This window comes from Ambystoma mexicanum, chromosome 5q (assembly GCF_040938575.1).
Source record: "Ambystoma mexicanum isolate Mex_15411 chromosome 5q, UKY_AmexF1_1, whole genome shotgun sequence".
NCBI lineage: Eukaryota > Metazoa > Chordata > Amphibia > Caudata > Ambystomatidae > Ambystoma > Ambystoma mexicanum.
The window spans coordinates 730540140-730555385 of NC_090933.1; the positions used below are offsets into that span (position 1 = coordinate 730540140).

The window sequence follows — 15246 nt, forward strand, 5'->3', positions numbered from 1 at the left end:
TACATTCAAATACAATTGTTAAGTAAAGTGTACCACAGGAAACAATATCAAAACACACAATACAAACATAGACAAGTTTTTATACAATCTGCAAAAAATGGTTTATACAAATGCAGGATAGTCCCTTTGCATTTCCTTGGAACCATATGACATTATTTTTGCTGAATAGATCCGCTTGGTGAGCAGTGTGACCAATGGACACTATATTGTGATTTAGTTGTCAACACAACTGTGTTTCGGCCATAGGGAGCAGTTGAAATATGCTCTGGATGGATCGGCCTTCATCAGGATGATCAATTGGGGTGTGTTTTCACTCTCAGGCCGATTCATGGAATTAATGTGCGCTGAAAATTTCGGCGCAAGCGTGCGAAAGCGTGCAAATCGCAGTGCCAGTGCGAAAATCACAGCGAAACCCGCGCACAGCGATTCATGGAAGCTCGTGCGCGTGTAAATCCCAGGATGTGTGCCAAAATTTTGCGTGGCACACGCTGGCCCACATGTCTCTAAACAGTGTGCGCTACGCACACAGCAAAATCGCACGTAGCGCGGCGCACACACCAAAAGTAGGAGGAACAGGGGGCGTGACACGCGGAATGGGGAACAACGCGTGAAAATGTGGGCGTCATTGGGGAAGTACAGGAGGCAAATGAGTGGAACGCCCACACACACGTTCAAAACATGTATTCATGGAATCGAACGGGGCTAACGCGTGCACCAATAAAGACGCGCTAATTGGGAAACACGTACGCCAGCAGGAAGCAGGCGTACGTGCACCCGCGCAGCATAAAAGTGCGCGCAAACAACAAACAAGCTCAGACGCCAGGATGAATATACCATTCCTAGCAGCAGTGGTCGTGGGATACCGCAGGAGGAGGAGGATAGTCAGGCCCAGAATTTTCACACCCAGAACCAGCCTTTTTGGGATGCCTGATGACCAGGTGTACGGGAGGTACAGGTTTCCACCTCACATAGTACTCGACCTGGTGAGTGAATGGGAGGATGACCTCACATCACCCACCTTGTCCTCCCAAGCACTCAGCCCCCTGGAGAAGGTCCTCAATGTACTGCACTTCTTGGCAACTGGATCATTTCAGCGGACAACTGCTATAGTGGGGGGGGGTGTCACAGGCCACGCAGTCATGCTGCCTACACCAGGTCTTGGCCATCATGACTGCATTCCCATCAGTCCGCAGGCACATATACCTGCCCAGAACACCTGCAGAAAGGCAGGCTGCTGTCCAGGATTTCTACGGGGTGGCACAATTCCCCAAAGTCCTAGGTGCCATTGATTGCACCCATGTGGCTCTACGTCCCCTCAGGGCATCAGAGCACGTCTATAGAAACCGCAAGCACTGGCATTCCATCAACGTGCAGGTAGTATGTGATGCCAAGGGAATCATCACCTCAGTATATGCCAACTATCCAGGGTCCACCCACAACAGTTTTATTTACAGAATGTCAACCCTAAACTGGGACCTAGAAGCTGGGCGGCATGGCGATACATGGCTGCTCGGTGAGTATAAATGCCACAGCACATGCATGCATGTAAGATACTGAGTAATGTCACAACCCCACTAATGGTACCCATCACCACCTCCCCAGGGGACAGTGCCTACCCTCTGAGCACCCACCTGATGACGCCAATTCGGAACCCCACCACACCACCCGAGGTAAGATACAACACAGCCCACATAGCAACCCGGGGCATAGTGGAGCGTACATTCGGAGTGCTCAAGTCACGCTTTCGCTCCCCTGACCGTTCTGGCAGGCAGTTGTTATACGCTCCCCCAGTAGTGTGCAGGATCATAGTGGCAGCATGTGTCCTGCACAACGTTCCAACACGCCGGGGCCTGCCAGTGGACATGGTGGTGCCCCCACATCCCCAACCACATGCACGGCTGCTGCGCATGGGAGGGGAAAGGGCACGGGGTGAGGCGCCCGTACGCAGCTGGTGGCTAATTACTTCACCTAAAATCACACCCCTGTGGAGTGCACACAGCCCTGGCACACACCAGCTGACAATCAATGATGATGACATAAGGGACAGTCAACTGTCACAACCATACCAGCCTGAGATTGGTCCCCTGGAAGTGTTACATTGTGTGCATCCCTACCTACACAAAAACCACCAATGCTGTGTCATCAAAAGACACACTTCTATGCTGCTAAATTCATTGCCCCCTTGCAAAACACAACATGACAACAGTGCCATATCACCCAACCCCTCCCCAGCACGCCACCCAACACACCGTGGCATGCTATGTGAGAGCAAACAAAGCAATCCCCAAAACCTGACACAAGTGTCACAAAGTGCAGTGTCCCTAATGGAAACTGGCCACACACAATATGCTCCCAGTAATGTAGAACTAACAACACACATGACCAAATACTTACCAACAATACAATGCAGCTACACAAACTCAAACCTAGCAAAAACATGACAGTACTAAGTTAAAGTAGTGGTAGTCTTACAACCTGATTATGCCAGCACATCGACCCCTTCCAACTGTACAGTGTTGCTGCCACGCAAATGTGTAAGTGCACTGCTTACAACATGAACTCCATCTCCAAAGTAGACGGCCTTGTGAAGACATGAGGAATGAACCTGCAAATCAGGAGGAAGACATGGATGCACAAGCACATATCAATACACCATGCAGTGTACAATACAACAATATCCACTAGGAATGTATACACAGTATTGACTACAGACTGCCCACACAGCTCATGGGAGTCCAACGTCACTGTGTAATTCACTGTCACTTGGGCACACCCTTTGCAAGCCCATGGAAACGGGAAGCAGGAGGGGTGTGTGTCTCACGAACCCAAGCATCTAACCCAAATTCAGGACAAGCCTGCATGTGCCCAGCCGGAATACAGTGGATGCCCACGGGAGCCACACAAGGCAACACACTGTAAAAAAAAATAAAAAATAAAAAATAAAAAAATAAAAATGGCCATGTGGGGGCCGGGGGAGGGGGGAGGCCACCCAGGAGGTCCGAGGACAGGGTGCGCACCAACAGCCACATGTGTGGATGTTGGGAAAAAAACATCTCTGTGGGCTCATGGCCTGCACGGCTATGCCATTGTGGGAGAACTGCTGCTGTTGCTCTCATCACCCTCTGCTGCTGTATCAGGAGTTGGTGGTGCTATGGGAGGCAGCCCACGCAAAGCCCTGGTATGGTCCTCCATGGCAGCAAGCATGCGGGTGTGGTAGGTCTCGTTCTGGAGGATTATAGTGCGGAGATCCCCATGCAGCACCTGAAGTGATGCCCGGATCTCCTCCCGAGTTGCCTGCATCTCAGCTGAAAGTGAACGAGTGAGCCGCTCCAGCTGCTGTTCTGTCCTCAAGTTAGTGGAAGCCTGAAGGTCAACAAGAGTCTCCCTGAGGTGATGGAGTTCTACCGTCAGGGCTTCCCTGTGGCCCTAGGACTCTATTGATATCGATTGGCGTAGAGTCTCCAGTGCCGCCCGTCGGTCCCTGTTGGACGCCAACATGTCTTCCCTGTGTGATTGGCAAATGGAGTCTGTTGCCTGCTGTAGTTGCTCCATCTGCCTTTCAGGGGGGACAATGGAAGTGGCCACCCTCTCCATTGCTTGAGCCATCATCTCAACTGATGCTGCCTGTTGGGTTGCCATACCGTACATGTATTGTTCCCATACGGTATTGCCTGGTGGCGTACGGCCACCGCGTCAGCGGGCACCACACCTGTTTGGGGCAAGGCGATCTGCGCCTTGCTGTGCCGGCACTGCCTGAGGCTGCAGGACTGCATTCCCCCTCTGATCTGCTGGCCCAGGAACAGGATCAGATGTTGTGGAGTGTGACCCTGCATCCGTAACCGCCAAAGGCGGACTTACCAACACTGACATCCCCATAGAGGGTTCTACCCCTGGTGCAGGTGGGTTGGACAGAACAGAATCCCTGCGAGAAACACTTACCTGCGACGGCACATAGGTCTCATCATCCGAATCAGCACCTGAATAGAGGTCTGGGGAGGTGCACCCAGAGACACCCCTGAACAGAATGGTCTGCAGCAAGACTGGGTTCTCACCCACCACCACACCACGTCCCCCACTGGTGCCCGGTCGTGCCTGAGATTCCTCCTGGGTCTGCACCATCTCCTCAACCTCAAAAGCATCAAGTGCGTCATCCCCTGCAAAAACATGAAAGACAAAACATGGAAACAGGCATTAGCACCATAGCTCACAAATAGGCCTGACAAGCTACAGAACCAGTACATGATTTACACATGTTCCACATGACTATAACCCTCCCATGCATGCACTGTCACTGAGTTGGAAGGGGAGGCAAAAGGCAGACACTGATGACACCAAGATGGAAGAGCAACACATTTGCTGCATGCTGGGTAGCACTGCCATCACACATTGGCCTGTGAGTGGCATGTCCAATATACATACATGACACAAGCCATTATACAGATGGCATGTACCATAGCCATGGTACATTCCACAAGTACATCCATATGTCAGTGAATGAGTACTGTCAGCCATCCATGTGAGATGGACCTGATGAGATGTAAAATGCTACATAGTGTGACAAAATATGCATGTGCCACACACTGCAACACATCCAGTGTACAAAAATACAGTGATTGCAGGTCGATGTACACATCAATGGTTGTGCACTTCAACATGACAGGAAACAACTATCATGTTCCACATTCAAACAGGCCCCAAAAATGTATGTGATCAGGCCAATACTCAATCAGACTGAATGGTCAAATCATTCTCCTAACAAGGTAACACATGTGGGCCAATGTGGGGTTCATCAATGACAGAAGCATGTCACAAATGTGACAATAGGGCTCAGGAATGCATAGCAAAAGTGGGAGAATTGAAACAATCAGCCTGAACGAACACTGAAAAATACAAACAATGTTGTTGCAAGATGCCAATTCAAGGGCAACTGCCGTAATGTTGCGCTAAATTACTACTGTGGGCAGAAGGGATACTGTCACACCCAAATCCAAGGCCGCTGAATGTTTTGGATGAAGCACATCGGTGACCCATACCACTCAGGCACACACACCCTCACCTGGCACTCAATCAGAACCTGTCACCCAAACAACATACACATCCATTACACACACATGCATGGGCACTCACCGGACAATGCATCATAATCAGGTAGTTCTCCCACACCTTGGATCTGTTCCTCTGTGACGAAGGCCCCAGCAACAGACTCATGTTCAGTGAGTTTGTTGTCCTCTTGTGGAGACCCACCGCCAGTCACCAGAGTAGCGGCATGATTTGAGGCCAGCTTGTTCTTTGCTCTGCGTTTCAGGTCATTCCACTGCTTGTAGCAATCATCAGCTGTGCGCCTCACAAATCCAAGGGCACTTATGCGGTCGGTGATGATCTGCCAGTGTGCCTTACGTTGACCAGTTGTGGTCTTGGACCCTGCAGTCACCAGCATTTCGTGGCTATGTGCTGACACATAGGACACAAGTGCATCAAGTTCTGCGTCACTAAAGCAAGGCTTACTTGACGTGCCGGAGTGTGTAGCCGTGTCTGGGGTCTCAGCCTGTCGTGCTAGAGCACCCTTCTTCCTCTTCTTTAAAGGTGGAGCGGAGCCAGAGTGGCTTACGCCGCTCTGGTCAGTAGGGGCAGAATCACCGGTGGACTGGGTAGTAGGAGTGTGGGAATGCACAATGACCATAGGTCTTGATGCAGGCATTGGTTGCAGGGTAATGTTGGCAGGGGGAGCGTCAGTTTGATGGACCTGGACTGAAACTGTCCTGGCTGGGAGAGTCAGAGCTGGGGCGGATGGAGCTGCAGCTGCCCCTGCAGCCTCCCCACCCTGCATACTTGGGGCAGCAGATGACATAGCTGCCACAGATCCACGTGGCTTGGTGACAACAACTTGTATCGCCACACGTGGCCTAGACTTGCTGACCTGGAAGTCAGCCTGGGAGTCATCCTGTGCCAGGTCAGGTGCCACAATGGGCTGGTCCAACAGGGGCTGAGCTGGGATGGTGTCAGCCACGTTTCCCTCAACCATGATGGGGGGGCATGGGTGTCCCTGATTGTTCCTCCACATATGGGGGTATAGGGGAACCCTGCAAATCCCGGCCACGTCCCCTACCGGGCCCACCACGCCCACCTTTTGAAGGTCGGCCACCTTTGCCTCCCTTACCGCTTGGTCGCCTCCCAACCATGGCACTGATGTTGTTGTGCATATGGGAGTTGCAGTAAACTTTTGTCCTGGGCAATTGGGGGTCAAAGGGGTAGGATACTAGAAGGAATTCGTACCCTAGTGCTCTAACAAGGCTGTCTGTGACCCCTGGGGGAAGATGACGGGTCACGCAACGCACAGGCAGCTCAAAATCAAAAATGAACGTGCACGCAACCCCTCGTAGACCACGTGCGTTAAAAAATGAACCCGCACTACGCTGTGGCACCCAGAAACACAAAAATAAGCATATGCGTAATACACGCAGCCTACAATGACCTCTGAAGGGGAACGCGACACACGGGGCAAGCACAGTTGCTAAGTACGTGCGGAACTCACCGTCTGCCTGGAAAAAGAACGTGAAAAATAGGCGTGTGTGCGCGTTGGCAACACCCCCGCCAAAAGAAGAATTGTATGCTGTCTGAGGAGATAGGACAAGAGGAGAAGTGAACTCTGTTTGAGGAAACAGGCCCAACAAAAAATCAGAAAAGAGCTGTCAGAGGTAACAACTACGAACTACAAACGCTGTGAAGTAATCGCGTGTGAACCGACAAGAAGCACAGATTTCACCCACTTGCTCACCACGAAAAGCACGTACAAGGAAATGGCGTCCTACACGTAGCTTTTAAACTGGCCCACACGTACACGTCAGATACACGTGTACGCGGGCCCTTTCCTCCAATCACACACGATGACACTCGGATGTGCAGTTTTTCCATGTGTGCTCTTTCATCACGTGCTATGAGGGAAACGTCTGCGCGCGTAATGTAACTTACGCGCTTACGCGCTAAGGGCCTTTGGTCCAATGAAAATGCTCACGTGTGCTGACGCGCTTACGCGCTAAGTCCCTTTCCTCGAATTACACGCTGACATGCAATTTTTTCACGTGCCAAATCAATCCGTATCAAGCTGGCCATGCAAAAACACACGGAAGACCACGCTCCTGCCCAGAAGGCCGAATTACTGCCCCCCAGAGCCCCGAGCACGCTCCCACCTGCCATCTGCTGCTGCCTGACTGCCTGCTTCCCACGTGCCCTGCCATTTGCTGCCTGCACGTCAGCCAGGGGTGTAGTTGCTGTGACCACCCCTGCTGGAACCGAACACTCCCGACTGGGATTCCATCGCTCCACAGCCAAGCCCCAGGACCCAGTTGCCCACCCACACCTGCCTCTGGGGTTGCCATGTCCAGCACAACACCATCTGGCAGCACTGGCAACCCCCAGCCAGAGAGGCAGAGGGCCACCAGCTTCACTGCCACCGAAGTTGGTGTCCTGGTGGAGCAAGTCCTGGGGCAGTATGATGCCCTCTTTGGAAGTTTGCGCGCCGACAATGAAGGACGGACCAGGATCTGGATGGACATTGTGACTGCCATCAATGCGGAGGGGGTGGCAGTCCGCGACTTACATCATGTCAAGAAGCACTGGGAGGACTTCAGGTCCAGGACCCTCAACAAGGCCCGGCGTCTCGCTAAGGCAGCGGATGCCAAGGGGCGCCGGGGCCAGCTGTCGAACCATCAAATGAGGGTCCTGGAACGCATATGCTCAGCTCTCTACGTCCAGATCCTTGAGAGGCAGACCCATCTGGAGTTGAGCGGTAAGTGTACATGCATGTTGATAGTACGATGTGCGTGTCGTGGTGTGCCAGTAGTGTGCAGGTTGCACATGTGTTTATGTAGGGCCATGTAGGGATGTGTATGAACATGGGCGTGAGGCTGCCACATGTGAGTCCTCTCAGTTGTGAGACACATTGATGGTGTATGTGTTGGTAAGCATGCTGGGCAAATGCAGGTGTGGGAGCACACATGTTTGAATTTCTGTGTATGTACATTGGCATGGTTGTGGCATGGATGGTGGTTCATAATGCATGTATCTGCACTGTGTACATGTGCATGTATGTGTATCTGACAAGTGTGCAACTGTGATGCAACATGGATGCACGTGACACTGATATGTAGAAGGATGAATGGCAGATGTGACATGTATGGCGATCTCATCACTGCAACAGTTGGAGGAGATGTAGACATGCATGTAAGTGTGTTGGCGTGTGTGCATGTCTAGTGCACTCCTTGTGTTTCATGTGATGTTAGGCTCACCTTTGGCTGTTCATGCTGTTGTATGTGTATGGATGGTGCTGCCTGGTGCAATATTGCTGTTGAAATGTTCATGTGTGTGAGTTAAAATGACATGTGTGTCGTGGAGTGTGATGCTGTGTCTGTAGTTAAACAATGCCACTCATGTGCAACTGTCATGTGTGTATCAGTCCATTGTCCTTGCCTTGATGCCTGTGTTTTATCTCTCCCTGTCTGCAGCGTCAACTGAAGAAGAGGGCGGAGAGGGTGCTGTGGAGCACAGCGGCAGGGATCACCCCGTCAGCCGGAGACGCAAGGCACGGCTCCCCTCCCAGGTTGTCATCTTGTCTGGGAGTGAGGAGTCTGGTGCCGCGTCCCAGGCCGCAGCTGCCGAGGGAAGGTTCAAGAGGCGGAGGTCGGAGTTGGACTCCTCGGCAGCAGAAGGGGCAGCTGAGACCCCACAGGGTCCAACGGAGGAAGATGGCACAGAGTCATCCAGATTGGTGGGGGGTTTGGAGAAGGAGAAGGCCATGCAAAGGATAGACACGGGGTCTGGAGGTGGGGATTCCACTGGTGCTAGTGGTGCAGTGCAGGGGCAGGGACAGGAGGCAGCACAGGCCACCGCGGAGGTGCCTGTGTGTAATCCTGTCCCCGATCCTGTGACTGCATCATCCCGCACCAGCAGGGATGCCTACGTCCAGACCCATTTTCAGGGAGGGGATCCGCTTACAACAACTTGCCTTCCTCTCCTTGTGGACGTGGCTATCCGGGACCGGGTTGAGCCTGTCCTGGGTGGGGTGGCGTTGCGTCAATGGGCCATGCGAGGTGACCTGCAGTCTTTTCATGAGGATACTACATGTCATCTCGAATGGCTCGTTGACCGCGTTGACCTACTGGAACAGCTCACCAGGGCCAGATTCCTCTGTTTGCTGGACCTTGTTCCGACCCCCTCCTCAACTGAACCCCCTATGTGCCAGTCATACTCCATGCCATCTTCCCACCCATGTATCACCTGGGTACCCTGTGGAGCTGCCTCTGACCCTGCGGCCAGGCTGGTGGAGGACACATCCCTGCCACAGTTGGGAGTAGGACATCCAGCAGGGGTGGCCACATCAACAACTGCACCCCAGCCAGAGGAGGATGTGCAGGCAGCAAGAGCCAGGGCACAGGCAGAGGTACAGCAGCAGCAGCAACAAGGTGGGAGCCATGATGGCTCGGGGCCTTTGTCATCGGAGGGGCAGGCATCGGCCAGAGGGCAGGAGGACCCAGGACTGGAAGTGTCTTCCATGTGGCAGCGGTTAGGCCATGCTATAGATGCGGAGCGGCAGCGGGCAGAAGAGGCACGGCTCACGATGGTCAGGGCGGAGAACTCCATGCGGAGGGCCCTGAGGCGGGCCGAGTGCCAGGAGGCAATTCGAAGGGAGTTGGAGGAGAACATGTCGTCATCCCTGCGAACCCTCTGGGCCATGGAAGAGGACCGCCTCCAGGACATTGAGCAGGAGTTCGATAATGCGCTGGCCCGGGACATCCAAAAGTGAGCCGTCGGACTAGCCCGCTGCCATTGTAAATAGTTTTTAGAGTTAGGTTTCCTTTTCGTTTTCCTTTTATTTGTGGTCAATGGACAATGCCACACCCATTTGTATATAGTTATATTTTTAGGTAGTTTCTTAGGTAGGTTTCATTTGTTTAGTTGGGCTCATGGACCCTTTACATCGTTGGACAATGGATTGATTTTTTTGGGGGATTTTTGCACATGGATTAATGGATTTTTATTTTGGACAATGGATTGTATATAGTTACATCATGGATTCATTTGGATTTTTTTTCATTATGGACATGGAGTAATGGTTTTTATTTTCAGGACAATGTACTGTAAATAGTTGGACTATGGATTGATTTCGCATTTTTATTTATCATTATGAACATGAAACAATGGATATCTTTTTTTTACCTTTTTTGGATTTGCGTTGGTGGAGGGAGAGTTTGGACTGTTTTTCTTTCAAATTCTTTTGCATTGCTTATCATTTTCATTCACTCATCTTTTTCAGATGCTTTCAATTTCATGTTTGATATTTTGTATGCTTTCATTTCATTTATTTAGTTATGTACATAATACATTTTCATATTTTAGTTCCATGCGTGGGATTTGCTCATTGGGTTGATGCATGTGAAATTGTGGGTTTACACAAGCAATGCCAACCCGTGTATGTGTGTGATGGACATGTGTTGATGTACATAGTTGAGTTTTGGTTTGTGTCTTGAGATAGGCATGTCAGTGTGGGGTGGATTGGGAAATCATTGTGTCTCAAGAATGGGGTGGCGTGATGTGGTATTTTTTGGTGTAGAAGTGGGCCATGACTGTGCATCTTTATTTCGTGTAGAGGGGACATGAGTGGGACATGAGTGTGGGCCTGCTGGCAGGTTCCCCGCACTGCTGGGGGGTGGGGGTGCAGGGGGACATGAGTGGGGGCCTGCTGGCAGGTGCCCCTGACTGCTGGGGGGTGGGGGTGCAGGGAGACATGGATGGGACATGGGTGGAGGCCTGATGGCAGGTGCCCTTGACTGCTGGGGATGTGGGGGTACAGGGGGACATGAGTGGGGGCCTGACTGCAGGTGCCCCGCACTGCTGGGGGGTGGGGGTGCAGGGGAACATGAGTGGGGGCCTGATGGCAGGTGCCCCTGACTGCTGGGGTGTGGGGGTGCAGGGGGACATGAGTGGGGCATGAGTGGGGGCCTGATGGCAGGTGCCCTGACTGCTGGGGGTGGGGGTGCAAAGGGACATGAGTGGGACATGAGTGGGGGCCTGATGGCAGGTGCCCCTGACTGCTGGGGGCTGGGGGTGCAAAGGGACATGAGTGGGGGCCTGCTGGCAGGTGCCTCTGACTGCTGGGGGTGCAGGGGGACATGAGTGGGGGCCCGATGGCAGGTGCCCCTGACTGCTGGGGGGTGGGGGTACAGGGGGACATGAGTGGGACATGAGTGGGGGCCTGCTGGCAGGTGCCCCTGACTGCTGGGAGGTGGGGGTGAGGGGGACATGAGTGGGGGCCTGATGGCAGGTGCCCCTGACTGCTGGGGGTTAGGGGTGCAGGGGGGCAAGAGTGGGACATGAGTGGGGGCCTGATTGCAGGTGCCCCTGACTGCTGTGGGGTGGGGGTGCAGGGGGACATAAGTGGGGGCCTGATGGCAGGTGCCCCGCACTGCTGGGGGCTGGGGGTGCAGGGGGACATGAGTGGGGGCCTGATGGCAGGTGCCCCTGACTGCTGGGGGGTGGTGGTGCAGGGGGTGGTGCAGGGGGACATGAGTGGGACATGAGTGGGGGCCTGATGGCAGGTACCCCTGACTGCTGGGGGGTGGGGGTGCAAAGGGACATGAGTGGGACATGAGTGGGGGCCTGCTAGCAGGTGCCCCTGACTGCCGGGGGGTGGGGGTGCAGGGGGACATGAGTGGGGGCCTGATGGCAGGTGCCCCTGACTGCTGGGGGGTGGGGGTGCAGGGGGACATGAGTGGGACATGAGTGGGGGCCTGATGGCAGGTGCCCCTGACTGCTGGGGGGTGGGGGTGCAAAGGGACATGAGTGGGACATGAGTGGGGGCCTGCTGGCAGGTGCCCCTGACTGCTGGGGTGTGGGGGTGCAGGGGGACATGAGTGGGGGCCTGCTGGCAGGTGCCCCTGACTGTTGGGGGTGGGGGTGCAAAGGGACATGAGTAGGACATGAGTGGGGGCCTGCTGGCAGGTGCCCCTGACTGCTGGGGGGTCGGGGTGCAGGGGGACATGAGTGGGGGCCTGCTGGCAGGTGCCCCTGAATGCTGGGGGGTGGGGGTGCAAAGGGACATGAGTGGGTGATCAATAGTGCAAGCTGACATGTGGCTTGGCTGGGGTGCATGCCCATGGTAGATGGGCTGCCTGCGGGACATGACCAGGGGTGCAGGGTAGTCCCCTGTGGTGTTGGCTGCCTGCAGGGGCGTGGGGGGTGTAGAGGGAACACCTGAGAGGACCCACACTGCCAATTCACGTGTAGGACTCCCCGCGCACCCCCGAAATTCAGTACACCACTCTGACAGCAAAATCGCGTGTTAAACTTCCCACGCACCCCAGGGATACACGTACCCCACTCGCACAGGGCCAATCGCGTGTGAAACTTCCTGCGCACCCCCGAAATACACGTACCCTGCTCAAGTCGCGTGTGAAACTTCCCACGCACCCCAGGAATACACGTACCCCACTCGCACAGGGCCAATCGCGTGTGAAACTCCCCATGCACACCCGAAATACTCGTACCCTGCTCAAATCGCGTGTGAGACTTCCCGCACACCCCAGTTATCCATGTACCCCACTCGCACAGGGCCAATCGTGTGTGAAGCTTCCCGCGCACCCCCGAAATACACGTACCCTGCCCAAATCGCGTGTGAGACTTCCCGCGCACCCCAGTTATCCACGTACCCCACTCGCACAGGGCCAATCGCGTGTGAAACTTCCCGCGCACCCCCGAAATACACGTGCCCTGCTCAAATCGCGTGTGAGACTTCCCGCGCACCCCAGTTATCCACGTACCCCACTTGTACAGGGCCAATCGCATGTGAAACTTCCCGCGCACCCCAGTAATACCCGTTCCCCACTTGGCGTTTGCTGTTTGGCAGCCCTGTAAACTGGTCCAGGGTTAGCGCAGCCCTTTGCGCTGGATTGGGGATTTTGATGGCTTTTCCTTGTGCTAGGGGCGTTCTTGGGGGCGTAACTGGTGCTGTTGCAGGGTCGGTTTGCCACTCTGCTCCACGGCTGGTTTGGGAGGCTAAAATCCATGAATACGCTGTGCGCGGAAATGGATTTTAGCCCACGCGGCTGGCGCAGACATTCACCCGCGCACACTGTGCGCCAGCCGCGTGTGCCACTTGTGCGCGAAATTCTATGAATTACCCTATAAATGTGTTCTGTGGAGATCTCCAATAAACAAATATGCATCTGTGAGTGAAGGAGGTTTATATCCGGTTAAATTTATAAAAAACATAAAGCTATTAATGATTGTTGAATTCGTCAAATGTCCCAGTAGAGACATAATGAGCTTACCGTGCTTGGAAGATTTTTGCATGACGGACATAGGTTCACGAGTGCTGTGTATCAGGTATCTGTAATTCACACAAATTGTCTCAATCCAACATGAAGAGCAAATAGGTATAGAATTTGCTGAAATGGGGTGACGGCTAGGTCACTGAATAGCTGGATGGATGTGTGGATCCTGGTGTTCAGCGAATGGTCGGGCTTGGGAGTAAGCCACTGCTCGAAGGTATCCTAACCTGGTGGTCAAAAGGACAGCCGAGTCTCAGTATAGCATAAAGATTGCTGCGAGCGCAAGGGGGAGTGGGTGGCGGGGGGTGGTAGAAGGCCCATCACCCGAAAACCTCTTCTGCCCATCTGCTTGGTGTACTAAATAGTTTGCCCTGTGTGTAGATGGCAATGTGGGCAAGCATTTAGAGTGAGTGCCATGAGGTGTGTCATCCCAAGTGGAGCTCTCGGTATTCTGCTCTATGTGTTGGTAGGCACGTATCAATATAGGCGCTTAGGGCCCCATATGTGGATTATAGAGGTATCCAAATGGTGCCACACGGTAAGTAACACAATCAAATAATACCTGTGTGCAGGTGGGAATCGGGGCAAACAAGAGCTAGTGCCATATAATCCCATGTGGAGTTATTGGGGACATACTCTATGCGCTAGAGGGCGTGTTTCAATATTCTGCCTGTTGACTATAGGAGCTTGTGTCCCCATGGATGGATAATCAAGGTGAATAGGTAATTAAAACTGGTGCCTCATGGTATGTGCCCAAATCTAATAAAATAGGGCAATACTGCTCGGCAGATCGTTTCTTAAATAAGAGAGTTAAATCACACGCACGTGGACAATGCGCATGAATGCGGCTGATAATGCTGCACCTGCAAAGCAAGCCTGGCAGACGGTAAAAACCACTAAATTTGCTCCTCTTATCTGGGCGTCGGAAGAATGGATTGACAGGTGCGGTACAGCACTCACAGGGACAGTGAGGTTGCCTCGCTGAGTCAATTGTTTATATGGTTGCTATGGCAACCCCAAGCCTATATAAAATGTCTGCACTCTTGGAGTGTCATTGAGTGCTGTGTGTCAAAGCCAGAATCTACAAATGGAGTTGTAACACCTGCTACAGGGAATCAAACAATGTTATTAGATGGGTGAACAAAAGTCAAATGAATAATGAATCCCAAGTGCTGGGCATCTCAGCATGCGCAAACTAATTTTGCCTCAAGCGAAAAAATGACTATTTATTTATTGGTCATTTATATAGCGCCTATACACTTAACAAGCATTTCAAAGTGCTCCAACGCAGGGAGAGTGAGAAGTTCAGCAGAGATTAACATTCTTAAAAGGCATTGGGATATTTAGAATAGGCAAGTGCTATGCGTGTAGTACAACAACAAAGGATAGGAGAAATACAAACTGCTACAGCATATGACAAAAGAATTCTGCACATGCTTGACAGTCGTTACAATAATGCAAGAGCTATACATGAAGAAGGGAGAAAGGGGAGGGCTGGTTGTAGGGTAAGACGAACAGAGCAAATATGTGCAAGAGGCACATAGAAGGAGAGGAAGGGGATGAGAGGGGGCAAGGGAGAGGCACAGTATGCACATCCAGATGAAAAAGTGGCTGCAGATGTAAAAACACCTAAATTCGATTTTTAAGCAAGGCACACTAGAACACATGAAGCAAAAGTGGCTGCAGATGTAAAGTCACGGTGAGACAAAATTAGGTGAGCTGCTTACTCACAAGTAAACCTGCATGTGTCCTCGAGTTTTGGTGCGCCAGGCGCGAAGGCTCACCATCGGCCCCCAAGTCCAAGTAACATCAACAGGATGTGCGAAGGTTGAGGATGAAGAAGGGGGTGGGGGGAACCAGTCCGGTCAGGACCGGACAGGGCCATACAGGTGCCTTTGTTCTTGGGCTTTGGTGTCGGGCCTGG

At 52.8% G+C, this 15246-nt stretch overlaps 1 protein-coding gene across 2 annotated transcripts in view; it reads left to right on the top strand.

Annotated features, from left to right (window-relative positions):
• The window catches only part of LY96 (lymphocyte antigen 96), a 327458-nt gene that overhangs the window by 112534 nt on the left and 199678 nt on the right, over positions 1 to 15246 (top strand). The window lies entirely within an intron of this gene.